This window comes from Neophocaena asiaeorientalis, unplaced genomic scaffold (assembly GCF_003031525.2).
Source record: "Neophocaena asiaeorientalis asiaeorientalis breed wild unplaced genomic scaffold, Neophocaena_asiaeorientalis_V1.1 scaffold192, whole genome shotgun sequence".
NCBI classification, from domain to species: domain Eukaryota; kingdom Metazoa; phylum Chordata; class Mammalia; order Artiodactyla; family Phocoenidae; genus Neophocaena; species Neophocaena asiaeorientalis.
The window spans coordinates 2003826-2029052 of record NW_020185326.1 but is presented as its reverse complement, the minus strand read 5'-3'; the positions used below and the strand labels follow the sequence as shown (position 1 = coordinate 2029052).

General features: G+C 42.2%; 1 protein-coding gene across 3 annotated transcripts in view; it reads left to right on the top strand.

Moving 5' to 3' along the window:
• Positions 1 to 25227, top strand: part of PLPPR1 (phospholipid phosphatase related 1) — a 350894-nt gene that overhangs the window by 72429 nt on the left and 253238 nt on the right. The window contains exon 1 of one of the 3 annotated variants that reach the window (XM_024734434.1): positions 19054 to 19204. The exons of 1 other annotated variant lie outside the window; for it this stretch is intronic. The gene's annotated coding sequence lies outside the window, so the exon portion shown is untranslated. Of the gene's footprint in view, positions 1 to 19053; positions 19205 to 25227 lie in introns of those variants that run through there. One more of the 3 variants, XM_024734436.1, reaches the window with a different exon arrangement.

Below are 25227 nucleotides of genomic sequence, written 5' to 3'. Positions count from 1 at the left end.
GATACCATTAAGGGCATAAATATACAAACCACTAAGTGGGAAAAAATATAGCATATAAATCTAATGAATGGCTTATAAGCATATGTAAAAAAGCCCTATATATCAACAATAATTAGATGAACAACCCAATCAAAAAAATGGGCAATAGCCTTGATCAGATACTTTACAAAAGAAGATATATGAACGACCAATAATCACATGAAGAAAGGACCTTCATATCATTAGTCACCAGGGAAATGCAAATTAAAACTACAATAAGGTATCATTAGTACCCAGTAGAATGGCTAAAATAAGAAAGCTTGACAACTTTGAATGTTGGTGATAATATGGAGCAACTGGAATATTTACTAGTAAGAATGTAAACAGATACAACAATTTAGGAGAATTGTTTGCCAATTTCTAATGAAGTTAAACATCTATATCTATATCTACCTATCTATATATCTGTATTTATATTTATATCTATCTATCCTAGGATTCAGCGACTTCATTCCTAGTTATTTACTCAAAAGAAATGAAAATATATGTCTACAAAAGACTTGTACAAGATCGTTCACAGCAATTCTTTTTTTCTTAATATCTCCAAACCAGACACAACCCAGTTGTCCATCAATAAGAAAATGGATAAACACAGTACAATATATTCATTCAATTGAATAATACTCAGCAATTAAAAATAAACTACAAGACACACATAATTTAGATAAAATCATCATATTATGCAAAAAGAGTCATAAATAATGATTCCAATGATTTGAGAATGGGTGAAACTAATCTATAAAGGTGGGGTGGGAGCTTGAGGTTGATTGCAAAGGAGCTCAAGGAACTTTCTGAGGATTATGGAAACATATATCTGATTTGGGGTGATGGTTATGTGGGTGTATACAGCTGTCAAAATTCATTGAACTAAACCCTTAATATCGGTGCATTTTAGTTTTAATTATGCCTCATTAAGAATGTAAAAACCAAATATTTACTGGGATCAGTCTTTTAAAAATCTCACAGAAATACAGTGATTCCTACTTTGCTATGCTTCTGCAAAGAAATGTGTGAAATAAGCAACACATATTGAAACACACAAATTCTTTTCCTTTTTATAATAGAAATTAGTCTTTGCATATGTTGCTGTAGTTTGAAGGGACCGTTCAAGAACAATGTATTAAAATTAATGTGAATGCTTTATTTCTCTTAGATGTTGGAACTTTCATTTGCCATTATTCCATTGTTGCTCCACTGTGAGGGTAGAACAGTCAGGATCACTAAAAGATATGTTTCTGGGGAGCTGGACCATGACACTAGACTAAGCTCAGACATAGGTATGGATTTCCTACCCAAATCCATAGAATAATTGAAATACTATATGAAAACTAATAAATATATAGCATTCTGGCAAACAGGAAAATGTGTCACTAGACTAGAGATAATTAAATAGATAAGAAAATATGGCTCTGAATTGATGGAGAAAACTGCAGCTCAAAACACACAAGAGGAAGAAGACTCGTGTTTCTGGGGGTACTCCAAGATTAGAAAAAATGTGCAAAAGAATTGGAGGAGTTTTGGGTGCTTGGGGAAGAGCATTCAGAGCTACCTAACAGGTTGATTCCTGTCCCATCACCAACTTAGGTTGAGTAAGACGTATTTATCCACAGGCTCAAGCAGGAAATGTGGATAGCTGGGCTAGAGAGACATAGCATCACCCCAGTAGCCAGGGAAACACAAAAGGAATGTTATTGACATCCTGCATCCTGAAGTATATCCTTCTTCTTTAACATTATCACAAGAAGCAGGCACTATATGCCAAGGGTATCCATAGATGAATGAGTAAAGATGATCAATTATATATGAATGAATAAAGATGATCAATTATATATGAAAATGAATGAATAGATGATCAATTATATATGAAGACAATCAAAAATCATCAATCATTTGAGGAAAAAACATTACCATGAAAGTTAGGCACTAAACTCAACCAAAAGAAGAACTAATACCAAAGAAAAAACAATGGAGAAAATACTTCTACATATGTATAATTAATATTTTTATAGAGATACAGGCACAAGTAATTATGAAAAGAGTCCAGTGTGAGATCTTAAAAATTAGTGACATATCAAAATTTTAAAAGTTAAATCAATCAAAAGTAAAATCAATGGACTGACTGGAAGAATGGATTTAGCTAGAGTGAATTATAGAACTGAAAGAGCTGAGAAATTCTAGAATTTATTATCAAAAGACAAAAAATAGCATAAGAAATTTAAGCAAAATGGAATATTATATAGAATTTCTAAAATGTACTTATATGAGATCAGTCAATCAAAGATAAAAGAGCATTTTATATAGCTGAATAAAAACACAGACTTTTAAGTAGAAAGGTCTCCCCAAGAGACAAGTGGTATTAAAAAAAAAAAAGGAACCATAGCTTGTTTTCTATGTCTGTGAGTTACAGACATAGAAAACAAACTTATGGTTACCAGAGGGGAAGGGTAAATTAGGAGTATGGGATTAACCAATACAAACTACTATACATAAAATAGGTAAGCAACAAGGATTTACTGTATAACACAGGGAACTACATTCAGTATCTTCCAATGACTTAGAAAGGAAAATAATCTGAAAAAAATACATACATGTACACATAACTGAATCGCTTTGCTCTACACCTGAAACTAACACAATATTGTAAGTCCACTACACTTCAATAATTAAAATAGACCCATAGCAAGTTTCAGGGCAACAATTTAAAGAAAATACCGATTTCTTTTTTTTAAAAAAAAAACCTATGAAGTATTATTATTTTATTTATTTATTTATTTTTGGCTGTGTTGGGTCTTCATTTCCGTGCAAGGGCTTTCTCTAGTTGCGGCGAGTGGGGGCCACTCTTCATTGCGGTGCGCGGGCCTCTCGCTGTCGCAGCCTCTCTTGTTGCGGAGCACAAGTTCCAGACGCGCAGGCTCAGTAGTTGTGGCTCACAGGCCCAGTTGCTCCACAGCATGTGGGATCCTCCCAGACCAGGGCTTGAACCCGTGTCCCCTGCACTGGCAGGCAGACTCAACCACTGCGCCACCAGGGAAGCCCACCAATTTCTTTTTAATTGCAGAGAAATATATTTCCTACAAAGGAACAGAAACTGGGTCTATAGCATACTTTTGAGATTCCAGAAGCCAATGGAGTAATGCCTTTAAAATTCTTAGGAAAAATGATTTTGAACCCTTAAATAAGATAGTATGGACAGTATTATGTCAATAAATTTGAAATGTCAGTGAATTGAAATTTCACTATAAAAATTCAACTTCCTAAACTTGACACAATAAGAAGTAGAAAGTCTGAACTGTCCTTTTATTGGTTTCTTTCGCAGTAATGTTTGTTTTAGAAATGAATTACATTATCCTGTCTATGCACATAGCAGCTACATAGAGGGGACTATTCCTATGGAACCAAGTATGGTCCTATATGGTGAAAAATTCAAGGTCTTCTCCCTTACATTTCCTTTCAGACTATGTTTAAGAAACTTCCCCATTATGCTATAAAACCTGTGAATAAAGTGGTCATTAACCCCATCCTGCCCCCTCTCCTGCATAAATACATGCTGATTACAATGTGGGTCCAGGCAGAGTTATATAAACCTTGGCTGGAACAAGAGAGAGGAAGCATTCATCCAAATAAATACTCAGATGAGGTCTTATTCTTCCCATTTTCCACAGATTGACACTAAGGCAAAGTGGAGACTTTTAAAACATTATTACATAAAGAGATCATAGTGATATTTTGTTTAAAACAAAGTAATTTATCATTCTCTATACTAACACTGTATGTAAAATGTATTTTGCCTACATTTTTTAGACATTTGTAAGAATACTCCTTATTAAATTAATCAATATAATATTGTTGAAACTGAACAGGCAACTTACATACCCAACTTAGCAGGGCATGGGTTATAAAAGTTTACTGAGAAATAGCTAAGTCAGCAGAAGGTCACCCTGGGGTATATGTAATCCACGTTGGATGGCATGAGCCATGCTTCCCACTCTAAGTAGAAACTACTGTTTGGCCCTTTATTTTAGTGCTCATCTAACCACTATAGTCATACAAGTAATAGTAATAAATTACAAAATAATAAAGTATCAGCCAAAGCTTTGTATCTCTGAGAAAGTGGTAGGCTTCCTTTCTTTTCTATGGTGTGATCTTTCCACATTTTGTTTTTCACTCAGGCAATCAGGAAACATTCAGAAAAGTTTGAGTCTCAGTTCCAGAAATTTTACTAATCCTTGTATCTAATATACGTCCTTCCTTCTGTCTTCTATGATATTGGTGTTCTCTTTTCATTCGTATTTTGTTAACTTTTTTTTCCACAATAACTGTTCTTCGTTGGAAGGTGCCTCAACATGAATGCACAAATGTGTAACAAAATAATACAAATTGTGGCATTATGGGAGAAAATTTACAGTAAGATTCAACTAATTCCTTTTATTTATCCAGATTCTCCATTATATCCCATTGACCAAAACCCAATTTATTATTTTATAGGTGTATTAGTTTGCTAGGACTGCCATAACAAAGTACCATAAACTGAATGGCTTAGAACAACAGAAATTTATTGTCTCATAGTTCTGAGGCCAGAAGTCTGAAATCAAGGTTTCAGAACAGCCATAATACATTACCTCTGAAGGCACCAGGGAAGGATCTGTTTCAGGCTTCTCTCCTAACTCTGGTAGTTCCTTGGCTTATGGCAGCACATTTCCTGCCCTAAGAGAACACATGGTGTTCTCTCTGTGTGAGTGTCTCTGTGTCAAAATTTCCCCTTTGTATAAGGACATCAGTCATATTTAATTAGGGGTCCACCCTATTCTGGTATGACCTTATCTTAATTAATTATACCTGAAAGAATGCTATTTCCAAATAAGGTCGCATTCTGAGGTACTGGGGTTTGGGATTTCTACATATGAATTTTGGGCAACACGATTCAACACATAACAATAGGTTTCCACCTATTCTCCAAAAGAAGCATTCCATTAATATGTTAAATTGGAGCTTGTAGCCTCTAGAATGGAAAGCATAAATTTCAATATGTATTAAAACATAGGTAGGAAGAAATCTATTATTTCTCACAAAACAATACCCTGTCTTCTCATTGGCAACTCCTATAGTTCGTAGCGCAATCATTCAGGTGTCTGAAGAGAGGCCATAAGAAGTGGACACCACATCAATTGTTGCCTGTTGGGCTGGTTTGTTCCCCTTGAAGAATACACATGGCTGGTGGCCAGTAAGGAATTGTCTGTTGTTTTAATCTTTTATTTGCAGACATTTATGATAGGTCATCCATGAACCAGTCATTCGAGTAGACTGGCCTCAAAGACTGACAGGAAGTACGAGTACACACACATTGAAATGGACAGGCAGACAGGCTGACAAATTCGGAACTGCCGCTATACAGCCTCCATCTATTCAACTGGAGCTGATCAGACTCCAGATTCACACCAGACTCCTTTGCAAAATGTCATTAAGTGTTTCTTCATTTTTATAAAGATCTTGCACAGGCAGTAGGGAAGTGAAATATGTCAGATACCTTAAAAGTGGTGATAGTCTCATTTTTCTGCTGAATTTCCCACTATGGACAGGACTCAATTATTGGCAAAGGGCACTCTACCGAGGAGGGGCCCTGCTGCCCCTCACCCCCACCCCAATGAAGAATTCTAATGAGAGAAGCTGCAGGAGGCAGCAGTGCAACGGAATTTCCCAAACCAGTCCTCTCAAGCTAATACCAGTGGCTCTTTCTTCATTAGCAATCTGCAAACACATGGGGCCAACCCACCTCAGATGACTTTTGTGAGGATCCAACACTGAGTCTGTTAGATGCTATGAAATGTGTGTGAAAGGGAAAGTCTATGCCTGCATGGGGCTTAACTTCAATAATAGTAATAATAGAGTATACTATTTGCTAGACACTATGCTAGGTGCCAAACATAGCTTATTGTATCCTTTCAACGGTCTTACAAAGAAAGCACTGTTTTTATCACCATGTTACAGATGAGCGAACCAAGCTAGGTGAATTGCAGTTATTAAGGAGTCTGTGTTTTCTAGCACAATGCTCTTTCCATTCATCTACAGTACTTTATTGAGTTGGCTGCATTTGTTTCTACCTATGTAATGCCATCCACACTTAGTCTTGTGTATGTGTGTATACATGCACAAGTACTTCTAAGCTCTTTGATCTGCATAGGAAAGCCTTCATTCACCCCGTCATTCACCTTACTGCCCCTGCTTCACAAGAGACTGTATCCCAAGGTATTACTGCTCATTTCTTATAGGTCCTAATGCCCCTCATATTTTCCTGGTGACTATAACATCATCCAGCTACCCACATGCACTAGCATGTGCCTTTGTGTGGTCTATGACCCCACATAAAGTTAGAGATCTCTGAGGAGTGACAGAGAAGTTCCACGTTAGAAGATGCACACTGGCTGCCTAGAGGTTGAATCCTGCTTGCAGATGTGATTTCTTGGCCAACACAGTGTTTCTTTGTTTGCATTTTCAAAAAAGTTTTATTCAACTTAAAAAAAATCAGAGATTCCATGCAGAAACCTGATTAGTAGCTTCTCTTGAAAAATAAAGAGCCATAATATTTTGCCCCTTTCCTGCATGACAGCCATCAGCTGCCTCCTGTGGAAGGGCACACACTCTCTGGTCTACTCCAGACCCTTTCACTTAAAGGTCTGTATCTGCATCTGTACCCAGAATAGATTCTCAATGATTCTCATCGCCTACCTGACAGATGTTTTGAGTTTGCCCATTCCTGCTTTACTTGAATCATGACTACCATCATCTGGGGTGCTACTAGCAAGGCATCTGTTGAGAACTAAAACAGCCCTTTGGGTGGTGAGGCTGTGAGTGACTTTTATTGGTAGCTTGGCAGTAGTGACTGCCCCCATCACTCACAACCAGCAAAACCCTGTGCTGCTAGCAGTCAAGGCAGAATCCAGCTCACCACTCCCTGTGGCTTCTTCACCCCTCAACTTGCTCAGGGTGTATATAACACAGAACTTTATGGGACTGTGGGAATCTGTGGGGACACCAGGAAATGTGATTGCTGCTTCAGAACCTTGAGGCATCTTTTTCGCTAGAATAAAGACTCAGGTCCTGTATATTTTTTTCCACCCAGCTGCAAACCATCTGGTGAATGTCAACCCTTTCCCCCAAACTGAGGAGAAGCATGTGGAGAAAATAAGCGTTTATCCGTTTATCCTGGCAACATTTCAGTTCTGTGTACGGAGCTAGAGATCTTCCTCTTATATTTTGATTCAATAGATATTTATTGAATACCTTCCATGGATAAAGCACCGTGCTGTGCAGAGTAGCTGCTGCTCACGCTGCACGTTTGTAGAGCACTGCTATGCATGATCTTATCTAATTCATATATTAATCCAATAAGGTGTGTCTTTATTGTGCCTGTTTTACAGACAATGACCCTGAGGCTGAGAAGGAAATTACTCAATATCAGTGAGAAATAAAGAGCACAACCAAAATTTGAACTCAAGGTTTTGGGCTCTATTTCAACACAGTCCCTAGATTTGCTAATGTTATCTTAGGCCATACTAATTTAGAGAAAATGGTCTCACTGAAAAAAACCAACAGTGCTCCTCCGACTTCTTCAGTTTGTAATGGTGCGTCAAATGCGGTCACAAGTATAAATGAAAAGACCTTCTTCTCTACCACATAGAAACAACCATTTTCCTATTTAATTCCGGCTGCCGGCCAGGGAAAATCATTACACTGGAAGAGGGAGACTCGACATCACAACTGCTGCTGCTGGCCACCATCATTGGCACAGATGCTGATCTTTGTGACAAAACTGGTACATTGAGCCGACATTGCAGGTGCCACTGAAGTCCACTGCCCTCAATGCTGCTGACACTCATTAATGTAGGCATGAGGTGGTACAGCAGCCACTTGCCATGTGGGGGGAACTGGGACCACTGATGTGCCAAAGCAGGGCTACGTTTCCTGGTGCTCTGTGCACAGCCATGATATGCTGCTGTTTGGGGAGTGGGCACAGAGCTAAAAGTGATTTCGTTCAGTGAAGGTGGTGATGGGATGCTCCAGAGTCAAGAGTTCTTTTCCATTAGACCTAGTAACAAGTGGAGGAAAACAGTGGCAAGAGTCCTCCTGCTTCTTCTATGTCCAGACCAGCACAATCCACATTTACTCTGAATCAGGCACTCCTATGGATGAGCAGAAGAAGACAGTAACATTTTTTCCCTGAGATGAGATACCCCTTAAGAATCAGGCATTTGCTGTCACATTTGATGACCTAATTCTAATCGGGAAGCACAGGTATTCATATGCCATTTATTCGCCCAACAAACATAAGCTAAGCATCGAATATATACCAGGTAAAAAACATAACTCCAGTCTTCAGTTTGCTCACAGGTTATAAAGAGAGTCACAAATATGAATGTGTAATTACAATATAGTATGAGAAGTGCTGGGCTAGAGGTAAAGTCAGGGTGCTCTGAGAACCCATAGGAGGAGCGTTTTACTTCCTCCCTCCTACCTTGGGGGATTCGGAGGAGTTTTCTGGATGAGACAGTGTCTGACTTGAAGGACACTTGAAGAACAAAGTAGAGTTAGGCAGACACAACCATGACGGGGAAAGTCAGAACAGTATGTAAGAGGTACTGGGGGGGAGACACCTGACACACTTGGAAGGGTGGGGTGCTGAGAAGATTTGGGGGTGTTGTGAGTAATAATATTTGGGGCTGATATGTATGAAGTCTTTGTCAAGATCATGAAGGACCTTGAACATCAGGCCAGGGAAAGCCATTGAGGAGTTAAACCAGTGAGTGACATGGTCAGATTGCCTTTTAGATCACTTCTGGATGCAGATTAAAAGGTGAACCTGGGGCAAGGGACAAACAAGAACATTCCTCTTTCTCTGGGAAATTGATGCTTGTGAACTGAACAACTTTGGGAGCTGTGGGGAAGGAGGGAACTCCCACCAAGCCAGTCAGATCGGCCTGGCAGTCAGAGGGGTGACAGCTGTTCCACCTTCTTTCCCTGACTACCCCTGCAGTGCAGGAGCCTCTGGGATAGCAGGCAGCTTCATCCTGCCTTAGTGCCAAGGGACACCTGTCCGACCATGCAAAGCTGTGATTGGCACATGTACCCATCAGACCTGGGAGGAGCGAGGAGTCTCCAACACGACTGTCATCTTCTGGAACCTAGAGAAGCTGACAGTAAGGAGAGCTCAGAGCAGCCTTAGCTAGATATTGACAGCAGCGGTGGTTGTAGAGTAGGGCTGGGCCTGAGGCCAAATGAGTTGGCAGAGTCTGCCTGGCCTCTGCCTTACCCCACTCAGCTCCATCTGTCTAACAGTGGATGTCAGCCTCGAAGAGTGCCAGCCTTGGAATCTGGTGACTCAGAAAACGGGAAGAGGACACACAAGATATACGTTCATGGGTGGAAGGCTACCTAAAATGTTCAGAGCTAAAAGTCAGTCACAGTGTGGCCAGATATCCTTTAAACACTGTTCCCATCTTTTGCTTGCTTTCCCTCTTGTTTGTCATTATTACTTAAAGAGATGCCATAATTCTTGTATCCATAAAGACATTTTCAGTGGGGCCAGGGAATGAAAATCTAATTTAAAATGCCTTAAACAAAAATGAATTATTGATTAAGTAACTGAAAAGTCCAGTGATACTTTAAGGCATGGCTAGGTTTAAGGATTCAAAAACGTGTAAATGTCTCTCTCCTGCCATTCCTAGGCTTAAAAGTTTTTAAATGCTTAGAATCCCCAGTAAAAGGAGACATTTTCTTTCTTTCCTTTTTTAATTCTTTATTGAATTTGTTACAATATTGTTTCTATTTTATGCTTTGCTTTTTGGCCGTGAGGCATGTGGGATCTTAGCTCTACAACCAGAGATCGAACCCATACCTCCTGCATTGGAAGACAGAGTCTTAACCCCTGGACCACCAGGGAAGTCCCGAGACATTTTCTTTCTTTCCTTTTTTAATTCTTTATTGAATTTGTTACAATATTGTTTCTATTTTATGCTTTGCTTTTTGGCCGTGAGGCATGTGGGATCTTAGCTCTACAACCAGAGATCGAACCCATACCCCCTGCATTGGAAGACAGAGTCTTAACCACTGGACCACCAGGGAAGTCCCGAGACATTTTCTTTCCTGTCAGTAAAAGTCCTGGATTTTAACCTAATTCTCCTGGTATGGACACCACAAGGCTAGGGCAATGGGAGATTCTGATTAACTAGGTCGGGGTTCTATGCCCATGCTTGGAAGTGGGAGAGGTTTTTCAACCCCAAACTCCACATGGATTAGTAATTGAAGAATGGTGGTTTCTTGGAAGAAATATGGATAGCATTGCTGGTCAGAGGGGGCATACTGCAAGGCAAAATAACAGATAGCCAGCCTCATTGAATCTTTGGTTTACCAAGCAATGTAGACTAAAGGTGACGAATTCTGATGACGATTATCTGCAGATGCTATCGCTGGTGATGTTAATTATCATTGGCATTTTGTGAAGATATTTGTATAGTGTGGTATATAGTTCAGTAATCTTCCCGAGTTTTCCTAGTCAGAAGAGTGGTTTAGGTACTTTGTTGGGTTAATGTATTGTTTACCAATTATAAGGGCTATAGGATGATCCAAGGACTAGGAGACATATTCTTAAAAAGTTTCATCAAGTGACTTTATGTCATAACTCACGTCTACATCAAAGTTAGATGGTTAAAACAAAATTTTCATGTGATTGTACTGTATTATTCCAGTAACACCTTAAGATTGTTTTGAACTAAGTCCTCAAGGCATTTCCTTTATTCCTTTCATGGAATTGTTATTTAACAAATACATTTGTAATTTAAAAGTAACATAAATACACAGTCAGAATATTAGGTATAATTTCCTCAGAGTACTATCTGGAATTCTTGACATCAAATTCTCTGATTACATTGGCATCAAATATTTAATTCATATTGGTTAAATAAAAGTAAGAGTGAATAAATGACTCTTACCTGGTATGTTACCCAGGTATACATCCAGGATGACATACCCAGGTATATACCCAAAAATGGAATTGCTGGACCATATGGTAATTGATAGTTTTAATTTTATGAGGACTTGTCATACTATTTTCCATAGTGACTGCACCATTTTATATTCCCACCAGTAGTGCACAAGAGTTCCAATTTCTCCACATCCTTACCAAAAGTTGTTATTTTCTGTTTCTTTTTTTTCTTTTTGATAATAGCCATTTTCGTGGGTGTGATGTGTTATTGTGTTTTGTTTTGTTTTTTTCTTTTCCATGAAAATCACATTTTATTATCTTTTACTTCGTGTAAGCATTATTTTTATCATTGTGGTTTTGATTTGCATTGCCCAAATAATTAGTAATGTTGAGCATCTTTTCATGTGCATATTGGCATATGAAATATTGGCACATGGGATGTTATATATCTTTCTTGGAGAAATGTCTATTCAAGTCCTTTGCCCATTTTTGAATTGGGTTGTTTTGTTGTTGTTGTTGAACTGTAGGAGTTCTTTATATGTCCTGAATATTAACCTCTTATCAGATATATGATTTGTAAATATTTTCTCCCATTTCATGGATTGCCCTTTTATTCTGTTGATAGTGTCCTTTGATGTACAGATTTTGTTTGCTGTAGTGCAGTTTATCTACTTTTTCTTTCATTGCTTGTGCTTTTGGTGTCATATCCAAGAAATCATTGGTAAATCCAGTGTCTTGAAAATTTTTCCTCTTTGCTTTCTGCTAAGAGTTTTATAATTTTATATCTTATGTTTAAGTCTTTGATTCATTTTGAATTTATTTTATACATGGTATAAGGTAAGGGTCCAACCTTTGCATATGGCTATCCAGCTTTCCCAACACTATTTGTTGAAAAGACTCCCCTTCCCCATTGAGTAAGTAGTCTTGGTATCCTTGTTGAAAATCATTTGACCATACATGTGAGGATTTCTGGGCTCACTATTCTGTTCCATTAGCAATATGTCTGTCTTTATGCCAGTACCACACTGTTTTGATTACTATAGCTTGTAGTAGGTTTTGAAATCAGTAAGTATGGGACCTACAACTTTGCTCTTTTTCAAGGTTATTTTGGCTATTTCATGTCCCTTGAGACTCCATATGAATTTTAGGATGGATTTTTCTATTTCTACAAAAAGACCACTGGGATTTTGATAGTGTTATGGCCTATATTGTGTCACCTAAAATTTCACATATTGAAATCCTGACCCCCAGTACCTCAGAATGTGACTGTATTTGGAGACTGGAGCTTAAAGGAGAAATTAAGTTAAAATGAGGTCATTAGGGTGGGCCCTAATCCAATACGACTGTTGTCCTTATAAGAAGAGGAAATTTGGACACAGACAAGTACAGAGGGAAGACAATGTGAAGCCAAGGAGAAGACGGCCATCTACAAGCCAAGGATAAAGGCATCTGAAGAAATAAACCCTGCCAACACCTTGATTTCCAAAACTGTGAGAAAAGAAATTTCTGTTGTTTTAACCACCCACTCTGTGGCCCAATCAAACAGACAGGGATTGCACTGAACCTGTAGATTGCTTTGGGGGAGGTGAAATTTTTAGATAGGCTGAATTTCATAAGTTTGGGCTGACTGTGTGAAAATGCTCAGCCAGCGGCCAAATTTGTATAAGTTCAACTCGGTAGAGGCATTGCTCCTGTATGGGGACCTGCATAAGAAAGTATTCTGTTTTATTGGGGTTGAGTTTATTGATCTTGGAGAGGCAGTTTTCTTAAGGTGCTAGTCATAATTAGAATATATTTACCTGCCCTATTTTCACAGGCAGGAATATTGTGCTCACACTATTATTTTCTTCCCCATTTTTCTTTAAAATATTCCTCTCATTAGGTTTCTAGGGCTGCACGAGTCAGTTTTAGGCTAAAAATAGTATCGTTGCTGTTGCTGCCACTGTTCCATGTGGAAAACATAGCCAACTGCTTTACAGAAAAGGAAAAAAATAATTTGCATGTGGGATCTTCCCGGACCGGGGCACGAACCCGTGTCCCCTGCATCGGCAGGCGGACTCCCAACCACTGTGCCACCAGGGAAGCCCTGTAGTGTATTCTTAAGATAGCGTAAAAGCCACACTGACAAGGAGCCCCTAAATTGCCAGTGGACTAAGGTTTCCTGCACCAATTTCATGGCTTTTATTATTTTCCTACCGGCAGAACAGAAAGTAGGATTCTTCAGGTTCCTTCTACCTAACACATTGCTTGTGAAGGGCAGAAAATGAAGAATTAGCCTCAAGGTTGGCAAACTATAGATTGTGGGCCAAATCAGCACACCACCTGTTTTGTAGAAAAAAGAAAAAAATTGGAATGCAGCCATTCTCATTCTCAGCACTGTCTATGGCTGCAGAGTTGAGTAGCGGCGACAGAGATATGGTCTGCAAAGCCGAAAATGTATACTATCTGGTTCTTTACAGAATAAGTTTGTTGGCCCCTGAACTAGACTATGAGTAATTTATTCAGACCTGTCATTTTAAAGACGAGAAAAATGAAGACGCTAATATTATTGAGAGCAAAGGATTCCGTGTTGGCAGCTTAGGACAGACTGAAGAAGAGAAACTGATGGACTCTGGCAGACTCACCTCTCCTGGATTGGGGCAGGGTCAGCAGACAGGAATCGCCAACAGTGGAATGTCTACAATATGTGAAGTACAAGGGAGGTAGTCATGATTCTAACAACTTCTGATGAGGGGGAGATAACAAGGATGGCACCAGGGGTAGAACCAGAGAGTAGGGGGATCAGTGATAAGTACCTGAGTCCCACCTGTGAGGACATGGAGACCTAGGTAGAATTTCCAGCAACAAAGGTACATAGATCCTGGGGGCTGAGCCATATGAGGTAGTAACTCAGAAGACAAATCATGGTATACAGGGGAATCCAGAAATCAGAGCTGATGAAGTAGTAACAAGCCTTAGGTTCAATGTGGGTGAGATGAGTCCATAAATAAGAAAGGAAGTTCTTGAAATCTGTATCAGTCAGGGTCCCAGCGAGAAACATAGGGCACCCTCAAATAAAGATAATCTGAGGAGAGTAGCAGGACTAGTCTGTGTGATGGATAGAATGTGGCAGAAGTGATGGTGTGCTGCTTCTGAGGCAGGGTTGTAAGGGACTGCGGCTTATGTCTTGGGATCTTTCTCTCTCCCTGAGCACATTCTCAAGAAACTCTTACTGGGTTCATGAATACAAGAGAAAAGATCACTCTGATACCAATCACCTGGTGCCCCCATTCTTCCACACCTGTCTCAGGGGAGTTGTGATCAGAGCTGAGACCTTTTACAATTTAGTCTCCCCCCTCCCCAGCCACTCCCTGTCCCTAGATTCCCATCCATGAAAACAGAACCAACTTCTTATTGGTTCCGTTCACTCAAGACAATAATGACAGGAGTGCTGGGGGTGAGATCCTGGGGGTGGTCCTTTTCACATTTTGAATGAACTCTTTCGAAGAGAAAGAGTTCTAAGCGCTATTGCCTCAACTATTTCATCCTACTTAGGGCGAAAGTTAAATAAATTAGAACATTATTCTGGCTGGATTAATTTGGCCAGAACGAAGCTATCCTTTGAATAATAATGCACTTTGGGCCAAAATGCATTCTCTTTCTGAACCAGAAAAACTAGGATGGGCTTGATGTATATTTCCAAGGGGATAAAAACTATCTCCAGAAAGCTGTTTTGCCTTTCTCATCCAACTTCCAGTTTTAGATAATCACATACACAAAACCTTAAAAAACTGTGTCTTTTTACTTCATCATCTATGAAGAGTACCAAGTGTCATAGAACTTGGAAGTCTTTTTTCAAAGTCAACATTTTAGGCACAGAAATTTATTTGGGGCTGTGTATTTATTCATTCACTCCTTAAACATTTACTGAAGGTATACCACTTGCTTCCTTTCTTGAGGCATCAGGGGCATAAAAAAGAGTAAACCCCTGCCCTTGAATGGCTCAAACCAACCTAGGTGGTGGCAAGTCAGACATAAAAAAGGACTTGATGTGTTAAGAATGACAATAAGAGTACTTGGAAGGGGTTATGGGGATAGTTTTATGACAGTTTTTGATATTCCTGGACGCATTTTGATTCTTATAATAATCACTAGTTTGGCCCTTACAGTTGTGGCTTAACATTTTTAGTGAACCATATATGGAATTTTTACAAGAAGAAAAATTATAAATCTGTTTGTCTCAGGGTGGTATTTGAAAATGACCAAAATTATAGTTAGAATGCAACTCAAACACTGTGTCTTGTAATTATGAGACAATATTCAGAGCACAACTTACGCACGTACTGCATCACCATAGAGTTATTATTTCAGCAATACCTAACCTAATGGAATTACTTTCATAGGATTTTCTAAGAGCTGAGATATCACTGTGGCATTCATAGTTTGGGAGAGTTTTAGGTTCAAACATTATATCTATTACTGGGTTTTTTTAATTTTGAATTTTTTGTATTGATACTATATTCTGAACAGCTAGTTCTCTTAAAAATTTAACAGCTACCTCTCTAAAAAATTTCATACATAGTCAGGCCACAATACTAGGTTATTTTGCTGATATAGGAGGTGAGGCCATTAGACGTGTTTGTTTGTTGGTAGAGAGAGGTGCAAAGTTTAGGAATTGTCCACTAGGTAGGGGGATGAATGCTAAGTCTGAAATCTGAACTTAAGGAGCATTGAAAATACCTGCAGCCTTTGATATTCTTACCATTAATTTCTTTCAAAACCATCTGAGCCACAACTCCTGAGCCCATATGCCACAACTACTGAAGCCTGCATGCCTAGAGCCCATGCTCCGCAACAAGAGAAGCCACCACAATGAGAAGCCCGCGCACCGCAACGAAGAGTAGCCCCCACTCACCGCAACTAGAGAAAGCCCACACGCATCAACGAAGACCCAATGCAGCCAAAAATAAATAAATAAAATTTAAAAACAAAAAAAAACCATCTGCAGATGTGTGCATATTAACTGGCTCCGGGCATTCTATTACCTAGGAGGAGTAACACATTAGATGGCTAAAATTAGAAGGAAAGCAAAAAAAGAGTGAAAACACACAGCCTGGTGAGCCAATGTCCCTGGGGCTTTATAGCAAGAGACGCTGAGTGCCAGGCAGGAGGGGGTCCTTAATCCCTGTGAGGTGTGAGTGGCAAAAAGTGCTGGGGGGGTGTGTGTTACTGCAAACACTTGCCATCTCCCACTTGCCTCCGGTCCTGAGTGTGGAGGGTGAGAGTTGGGGTTATTCACCATTCACACTGCCACTGTGATAAAGCACCACAGCTTTATAGCACGCTTTTCATTTCATGGATTTGAATACATCAGTGATCAGGGTGATGTGTGAGGGGCCATGGAGGAAGCCACAAGGAAAATTGGAAGGCATCTGGGTTTCTTCTGTTTTATTTGTTTAAGCTTAGGAAAAAGGGGAAAAGATCGTAATAATGAAAATGTTAACAACCAAATTAGTAAAAGTTACAGAGAGTTGCTATGCAATAGGCACTGTGATAAGTGTTTTATGTACATCATCTTATTTAGTGTCCCCGGTGCTTCCCCCGCTCTCCACAAGCAGTAAAAATCGCTTCCTGAAGTGCAGTTCACCCTCTTATAGCGGCACCATAAAGGGATTCCACCTAATTTGCAATTCCAAATTTATAAAGTCTCCTTGACCTTGTTGGTGATGATAGTGTCCCCGGGCATCGAGGGGAGTGGCGTGCCTTTCCTCCTTACCCAAGGCCGGGCTCAGACAGAGGAAAGAGTGCTTCTTGGCCAGGTAGCCCTGGACAGTTACCGTTGTTGGAGGAAGAGAGCCTCAGTACTGTCTTACTGACAGAGCCACAGAGTTGAGACCTGCACTCACCCCCACCCCACCTCTCTGTTCCAGGTCCACCACTTCTTGGATTCAGAGCTCTCGCTCATCTCCGGCTTACACAATGCCAGGGCAGGGAGAATGGCTTTCTGCCTCAAGGCCCTGCCTACACCAACACCCTGAAATTCCAGTGAATGCTATTCACTGTTCTGAAGGGAAAGTGGTAACAAGCAGATCTGTCTTGGATGCTTTCCAAGAAGCTTGGTGCCCAAGGGAAGGCCTGAGATAAAAACAGGCATGGAAGTAGGAGCCCCAAGAACTGTGAGTGCTTCACTCTAGGGACTCTGCTGTTTTTCAGAAGAACCTGATCTCCCCTACCTGGTAGACACTCAGACTCACTGTTCTTCAAGCAAAGAGGTGCTGCAATTCTACTCCTTTCAAGGAGCTGTGGAGAGAAGGAACCAACCACTAACACTCAGGGCACTTGCACTTTTTAAACCTTCCCCTTTCTCATCCTTATTTTCCTTCCTTTTTCTATGTCTTTTCTCCTAAACTTTGCTTTTGTTGGTGGTATTTAGACACACTGTTTTCTCTCCTCTGGGTGTGCTCTAGGGTTTTATCTTATTGTCCTGCTGTTCTAGTGTCACTTGGCATTATTATTGGGAAGATGAATGGGACAGGAGTCAGAGTTCAGCAGGAAGGCATCTGCTCGTCTGCAGTACATAGTGGAAATGCTCAGAGGTGAACTTTAATGAAAGCTTGGAAAAGATTTGCACAGAGTAGGCTGTCTTATATCCCACCAATGCTGGGGTGACCAAAAGGTAGTCCTTTTCTGGAGGGACCAAAACTGAACAAACAGGAGGTAATAATATCTTTACAGGGAGTTCCCTGCTTGGGATGGCTTTTCTTCTGTAGGAGAGAAAATGGGGTCGGGGGGAAGACAGGGTGGTCAAACACGGAGGAGGTTGAAAACGGAAGTTCTTGAATGTGTCCTAACCACTGGCTTGTTTTTTGCTCATAGAACAATCTCACCAAAAAGAGTTTCCACTTCACTCGCAAAGCCTCTCACCCAGCAAAGCCTCTCAGGCAGCATCTCCCCTGGCCTCAGGTTACTGCGCCATCGCCATAGCAGGCTCAGGTTCTCTTACTGGACTTTCTTCGCGTTGATAGTTCTTCCACTTTACAAGTAGCCAGAATCCCCACTTGCGAACGATTGCTTTGGCGCTTTGGCATTCGAGGCAAGGGGGACAATGGCTCTATTGTTCTTTTGGCCTTCTTGAATAGAGCAAATGTCTCTTCCATCTAACCCTGTCACCAAAGGAGACTGAGTATGGAGCCCTCCAAGACTCACCTTCCTTCCACTTCCGCTTTGTTCTTGGAAGAGGGTTTCGTGGGCCCCTCCCCACCCTTGCCCCAGCAAACCTGTTTTGGGACCCGAGGAGACAGTTGACTCTTTCTGTTCTTCACAGAGTGGAAGTTGGGAGAGGGAAAAAAGAAGCGCGGATCAGGAAACTGGTTTTAGTTCAGATTCGACCTGCTGCCTGTGGTTCCTCCTGGACTACTAGGGACACGCACCCGGGTGCCCCGCAGCGCAGAGGCCACAGAGCGGTCCACGGGAGCCCCGGCCAAGCACTAAAAATTCACGGAGAGGAGAGCCAGGCGTTGCGAGGGCTCAGAGCTGAAACTGTCTCCAAGGATGGGTCGGGATCCCGCCACCGGCTTCCGGCACCGCGGGCGCCAGGGAGTCCCCAGGCAGGGCGCACCTTTGCGGTTGGGTTTCCCAGCTGCCTTCCGGGAACCCCGCCGAGCCCCCTGCGGCTCCGGGGGCAGAGCCTAGCTCGCCTCCAACCGAAGCTCTCCTCACTCTGCCTGCGCTCGGGAGTGAGCGCTCAGGGTCCCCCTCTGAGCATGCGCAGCCCGGCGCCCTCCTCCTCCTCTCTCGCGCCCCCCTCCGCCCCCCTCGCCCGCCAGCCTTTTGCTCCTTCCTTTCATTAAACAAACAGGAGATCCTGAAACCTGGACCCTGTGCTAGCTGCAGCTCAAGGAGGAGGCGGAGGAGGAGGCAGAGAGCGGGATGGGCGCTGAGGGGGATCCGTGATCCCGCGCTCCCCGCCCCACGCGCGCGCGCACACACACACACACACACACTCTCTCTCACACACACACACACACACACACACACTCGCACAAACACACGCGTACACGCCCGCGCCGCGCGCTCGCCGGTTGGATCTCCCACGCAGGCGGAATGCAGCAGAGCCCGGGGAGCGGGTCTCCGACCGCTGCTTGAATGCACCTCGCTGCCGGGAGCCGGACGGCCCAGTAGGGCGCACGGGAGGAGGGTCCGCCGAGGGAGGTGAGTGGGGCGCCCGCAACCGCGGGCAGCTCCGGGACGCCGGGGCGGCCGGGTCAGGTTCCCCGCTGGAAGCTGCGGCGCAGGTGGCCCAAACCCAGCTTGCGGGCATTAAGGTGCAGATGAAGGCGGCGCAGGGGCGGTGCAGGGGAAGAGGGCGATCCCAGTAAGGGTCGTCTCCTGCGAGGTGTCAGATTGACCCAGCGGAAAGCTACACCCTCCCTGCTCGTAAACTTTCCTCCCCTGTCATTTGGGAAACGTGGAGACAAAGGGGGCGTGGAAGCTCCCTCCGTCCCGTTCCACCCTCCTGGCTGCGTTACAGGCTGCGCCGGGAGCCGGCGTGCGGGCGGGGGCGCCCTGCAGGTGGCTGGGGCCAAGTCCTCCCGCCCGGGCGGGGGTAGGGATTTCTCAGCCCTGGCTGTAAGCGTTGGAGACCTGGAGGGGCTGCCTCTGGCTTTCTCATTCAGCACCAGTGCCACGGGAGCCGGGGGGAGGCTCGGGCCAGTGCGGGGATGAGTGATGAGTTACTAAAAGGCTTTGCCATAATCACCTTCTGGAAACGCTGGGCGCCGGGATCTCTCCTCCCTCGGGAAGGTGCTGTCTTCACGCACACCGAGGTGGCAGCCTTGGGAGCTGGGCTGGGCTGCTGTGGCGTGGCTGGGGCTTTATTTTTGCCCCGGGCTTTTATGACACAAACATGTGGAATATGTGGAGGATTCTGGGTTATTTTTCTTTGTGGGGATACCGTATTCCCTTTTAACCTCTTTCGTGGGAGAGATTCTCTGCAGCCTGGTATCTAGCTGGTGGACAAGCACCGTTCTGAATCTCTCTTCGGTCCCAGGGAAGAGGTCCTGAGAAAAGGATTCCCTAAAATGCCAGTTGCATTGGGGTGGGGTCTCAGAGTGCGGAGCGCCTGCTGGCACCTGGGAATCTCCTCAAATCTAATGGTCCTTTGAAACAGCAGAGCCTGGTCAGTGTGTGGGGAGTCCAGGACTGGGACAAAGGGGATTGGAAGAGGGCCAGATGATGGCTATTTAGGAGAGGAGCCACTAGAGGCCAATTGAGGCGAGAAGAGGTCGAGCGGGAAGCAAGGTACCCTTGCAACCTTCACTGAATTCCTCAACCCCTTCTCTTACTTCTCCTGTGTTTGGTGGCTTTTATTCATTGGGTGGGACTCTAATTTGGAGATTTCTGGAACGTCACATCTGGAGAATAGAAGACTTGACTATTCCTGAGCTAACCTTGAGCAAATTAGTTCTGTAAGTCTAGAAAATACCATGTTCAATTCTGTTTTGGCGTTTTATTCACACCTGGAAGGTGGGGTAGGCAGACAGGTATATTTGGGGGGTGGGTGGGTTCTGTACCTTAGGAGGCTTGAATTTGTAAGAGGCGTGTGTGTGGTGAGCCTGGAAGCCAAGTTGATGCTGACAGAAGGAAACACTAGAAGCTCAGATCCAGTACTTGTGACTATGGGTTGCCAGAGAGTATTCTCTTCACTTCAAGATGACTTGCAGAGTCCATCTCACTGCTGCTCTGGGGACCTTTTTTAATTTTAAACATTTTGTAACTTCTTTTAAGTGGGAGAAAGCATGATATACATGAGGTTAATTAAGAAAGTTCACTTACGAGAGAGACCTTGACTCGTAAGTCAACATTGCCAAAGGTGAAAAAGTTATTGAGAAAAGAAAAAAAAAAAAAAAGAGGGGAATTGGAAAGGGTTGCATATTATTAAAACAGCTTCACTTTTATAAATTTTAAAAAGCAGTCAGTAAGATGGAAATCTGAAGGTTTTTTTTTCTTTTTTCAAATAACTGGTGAAGTAAAGACCTTTCCGGAAATATTTTCAAGTTGAAATTGGCCTAGTGGGGGTTTAAATATAATTGTCAGCATATGTCCCTTTTTATTGCATGGTGAATATTCACATCATTTTCAATGCAAATCTTGGCAAGAAAAGATTAGGATTTTTTTTTTTTTTTTTTTTGCTTTTTACTAGAGCTCTATTTTCTTTCTTTATGATGTATTTCCTCTTCCTACATCTGCAAGTTCAATTCATTTTGATTATATTCAGAGTCTATTTTCAAGTTTTTATTGACCACCTATCCCATATTTAGCATTGAAGTTCATATAATAATGTATAACATCGTTCTGGCCCCTAAAGTGTTTATAATCTAGATGTCAATACAGAAGTAACACATATGAAATAACTAGAGAGTAAGATAGGTTTGTACTGTCCTGTGAGCTCTTAACATGCATGGCATATACTCCATTCTCCCTCCTGGCCTTTTCTCAACATTCAGAAAACACACATCAGCACTTACTATGTGCTGGAGTCTGGAGAAAGAAAAACACGAGGAAGTAAAAAATAGTCCGAGCTTTCAAGGATGAGGAAACAGGTATTTAGCTAACTATGATGCAATCTGATTAACTGTTATAGTTGTAGGGTAAATCAAGTGCAAATAGTAGACACGCAAGTGATTTTTTTTCTTCCCCTATGGGATTTGACCAGACGGTCTTTGAGATGTTTTTGAAAAATGAATAGTTTTTACCAGGTAGGGAAGGATAGAAAGGACATTCCAACAGAGGAAACGTGAGTGTACCTAATGAGTTAGGGTAACTATGAGCCGTCCCATGTGGCTAGAGCACAGGGTACTAGAGTGTGGATACAGAAATGAACAGCAGCTAGGTGACACTAATTAACAACTAATGCTGTGGAGTAAGTGTTTGGATAGGGATATGCCCAAGATGCTATGGAAGCACAAAGGGAGGGCGTCCACCTAAAGGAAATTAAGAAGATCAGGGAGGTTTCTTAGGGTGGTTGAGGTGACCTAAGTCTTGAAAGACAAGAAGAGAAGGGCTTTCCAGGCAGAAAAAAAAGCTATCTGAGAACTGGAAGTTGTTCTGTGTGGCTGAAGTGAGAGATGTGGGTTCTTAGCTCCGTGGAGTAGCAAACCATCAGGCCAGAGAAATAAGCAGAGATCAACTGTGAATGGAAATATCCCAAGCAAAGGAGCTTCAGTTTTATCTGAAAGGCTGGGAAAGAGTTTGCAGGTTGGGAGAGTTTGAGACATAATCAGATTTGCATCAGAGAAAGATAGCTGTGACCACAGTGTGGAGGATGGATTGGAGGTGGTGAGACTGGAGGCAAGGAGCTTATTGTGGAAATACAGGCATGAAATGATGAGGATGGTGGCAGTGGGGGTGGAGAGGAGAAGATACGTCTGGGAAACAAGTGAGAAAGTCAACCTTGCTAATCTAAGAGGCCTCCTCTGTGTGTTCCCATACCACCCTCTGCTTTTCTAGAATGCACTTGCGTAGCTCTCTTTCCTGTGTTTGGAAGGAAAGACATTCACAGCTGCATCTCCAGCATTCATTACAGGCTTGGTACACAATAGGGACTCAATAAATATTTGTGGAATGAATGATTAAATTAATGAACGAGGAAATCCAGTCATGAAGCAATGATTCCTGCATTAGAACAGTAGAAGCTAAATCATGGCTTCCGTTTCTCCAAGGTGATCAGCATTTGGGAGATCAGTGACAAAATGACCCAGGAAAACTGCCTTTATGAAAAACTGTCCTGTGAAGTGCCAATAAGAAAGCAACATTGTGACATCACATTTTTTATATCTAAACATTATATTATTGGCTCATCTTGGTAGCAACGGCATTTAGCACAGTTCCTGATTCATAGTAAGCTGGAAGTAAATGTGAATTCTCTTTTTCTCCCCCTTTACTTGTCAGAATGTCCTGATTTCATGTGCTTTGCTCAAACTTTTAAGATAATCTGGGGCCCGGGAGTTTGGAAGCCACAGTGTCTCATTTAAAGAGCTCGTAGCATCTTGGCATCCTGGGATAAGGGCCAGACTACCCATGTTCCCATCTTCAAACATGCAGCCCTAGGAACTGGGTCCCTTACTGAGCCAAACCTGAGTGTATTGAGTTCCAATCTTTTTTTTTTTTTTTTTTGTCAGTGCAAAAAATAAAATTTTTGTTGTTTCTTAATTTTTTTGGAAGTGGAAAATCTTAAATGTACAGCTTCAGCTTGTTCAGTTGCCATCTTAAAATCCCAATAAGAGATTTCAGAATGGATAAAACATGAGAATTTGTTTCAGGTTGACTCCAGGGGTGAAAGAGGGGTACCAAAGATAGCACTTTGGGTTTGAACTTTGGTAGCTGGATGAAGGGTGGCAGAGGAATGAGGAGAGAGGTTAGCTCAGAAAAGTGAAAGGCTCAGTGCTGTTTTGTGGGGAACTGATTTTGGGGTAACACTGGAACATCCTGGAAAGCACACAGTACAGATTCCAGCATGTACTGATTTCACAGTAAATACCAACTACTGTTTTGATTAAGGGAGAGGATGGGGAGCAGGGGACCATAGAGCCAAAGACTAAATCTCAGCATTTAGCAAAATATAGGGGTTAAGGAGAGAAACAGGTACCGTAGAATACTCAGACAATATGGGAAGGAACTGGAGTGAAAGTAAAGGCCTCAGAGAATCATGAGAAGGAGTGGTCAGACTTCACAGAAGCAATCCTACCTATGTGCCAGGCCTTGTGTGAGTGCCTACATGTGGAATCTCATTTAATCCCCACACCACCTGCAGTTCTCTTCATTTGACAGCCAAGGCAGCCCAGACAGAGAGATTCCAATAGCTTGTCCAAAATTACCAGACCGGGAAGTGGCAGAACCAGGTCACCAAGCCCATTTTAATAATCCTACAAACTCCTTCTCCGCATCCAAGGTATAAATTACCAGGATGATTTTAAGTGCAGAGAGGTTGAAAAGATTGAAAGTAGGGAACTGGAAAAAAAAAAGGCAATGAAAAGGAGTTTCCTGGTGACCATCGAGAAAGCAGTTTTAGTACAGCACATACTCAGAAGCCGTATCTCAGGGAATTCAGTGGGGAACGGGAGGTACGAAGATCCAGGCAAGACGTACCTGTCAGTCATTTATGAAGTCGGGTGGGGAAAGGAGTTAGGATACCATAGGGGGAAGGAACAGCGAGCCTCAAATGCAGTTTTTATCAATGGGGAGCAGATGGGTAGAGCTGGTGTCTGAGGAGAAAACGTGTGGGAAATGAGAGCAGGAGAGAAGAGATGGAGGAGAAAGGATGCCTCTCTCCAAGAGCATGGAAAGATGGATTCATGCTCTTCTCCCCCAGAACTAAATGACGGAGGTGCTTACCAAAGCACAGAGAGTTCAGATCTTTGAGAGTCCTGGAAACATAAGGAGCCTCTGAGAGCCGCGCGCTAAGGTGTCACTGGGACGTGTAGATGATGAACCTTGTTTATGTAGCACAGTGGCCAAGGGTGCAGACTCTGGGGCTAGATAGGTTCTATTTGAATTTTGGCTCTGCTGCTTATCAACTGTGCAACTTTGGGCACACAGTTTACTTCTCTGTGCCTCAAATTACTCTTGCTCTTAAGACGGAGATAACCATCTTAACACATCACATAGAATTGTGGGGATTATATGAGTTAACATTTGTAAATCTTGGCACAGAGTAAGTGCTCAATAAATGGTAGGTGTTATGTGTGACAACAGTCAGGTTAAAAATAAAATTTTGACTTTATTTTCAGGACTCTAGAGATTGTGTGCCTCAGTGTTTGTTTAAAAAGTTGTTTTGGTTGGTTAATAAATAGCTGGCACTAATCCTGTTTTCCTAAGTGCAGGAATTAAATCAACCGACACAAACATGGCAGGGGCAGACCAACTCCACCGTCATAAGCCTAGGTGTGTCTGCCTATAACATTTGCCTAGTTGCCTCCTCCTTGTGCCTGTCTGGGAAGATGCAAGTTTGCTTGCCTTAGGCTGGTCCTCTCATTCTTCAGCCTCAGTTCATCACACAACAGGTACTTAGCTGTTTAGCAAGTTGTTTTCAGGGAAGTGACTACATGTATTAATTACAGCACTGCTTTGGTACTGGGGGATGTAAACTCTAAATATCTCAAATGTGAGGTTTGCATCATTCTTTGGGAGTTAAAAGCCTTTCTCCTTCTTAGAAAAGTTTGTACTGTGTTCTAAAA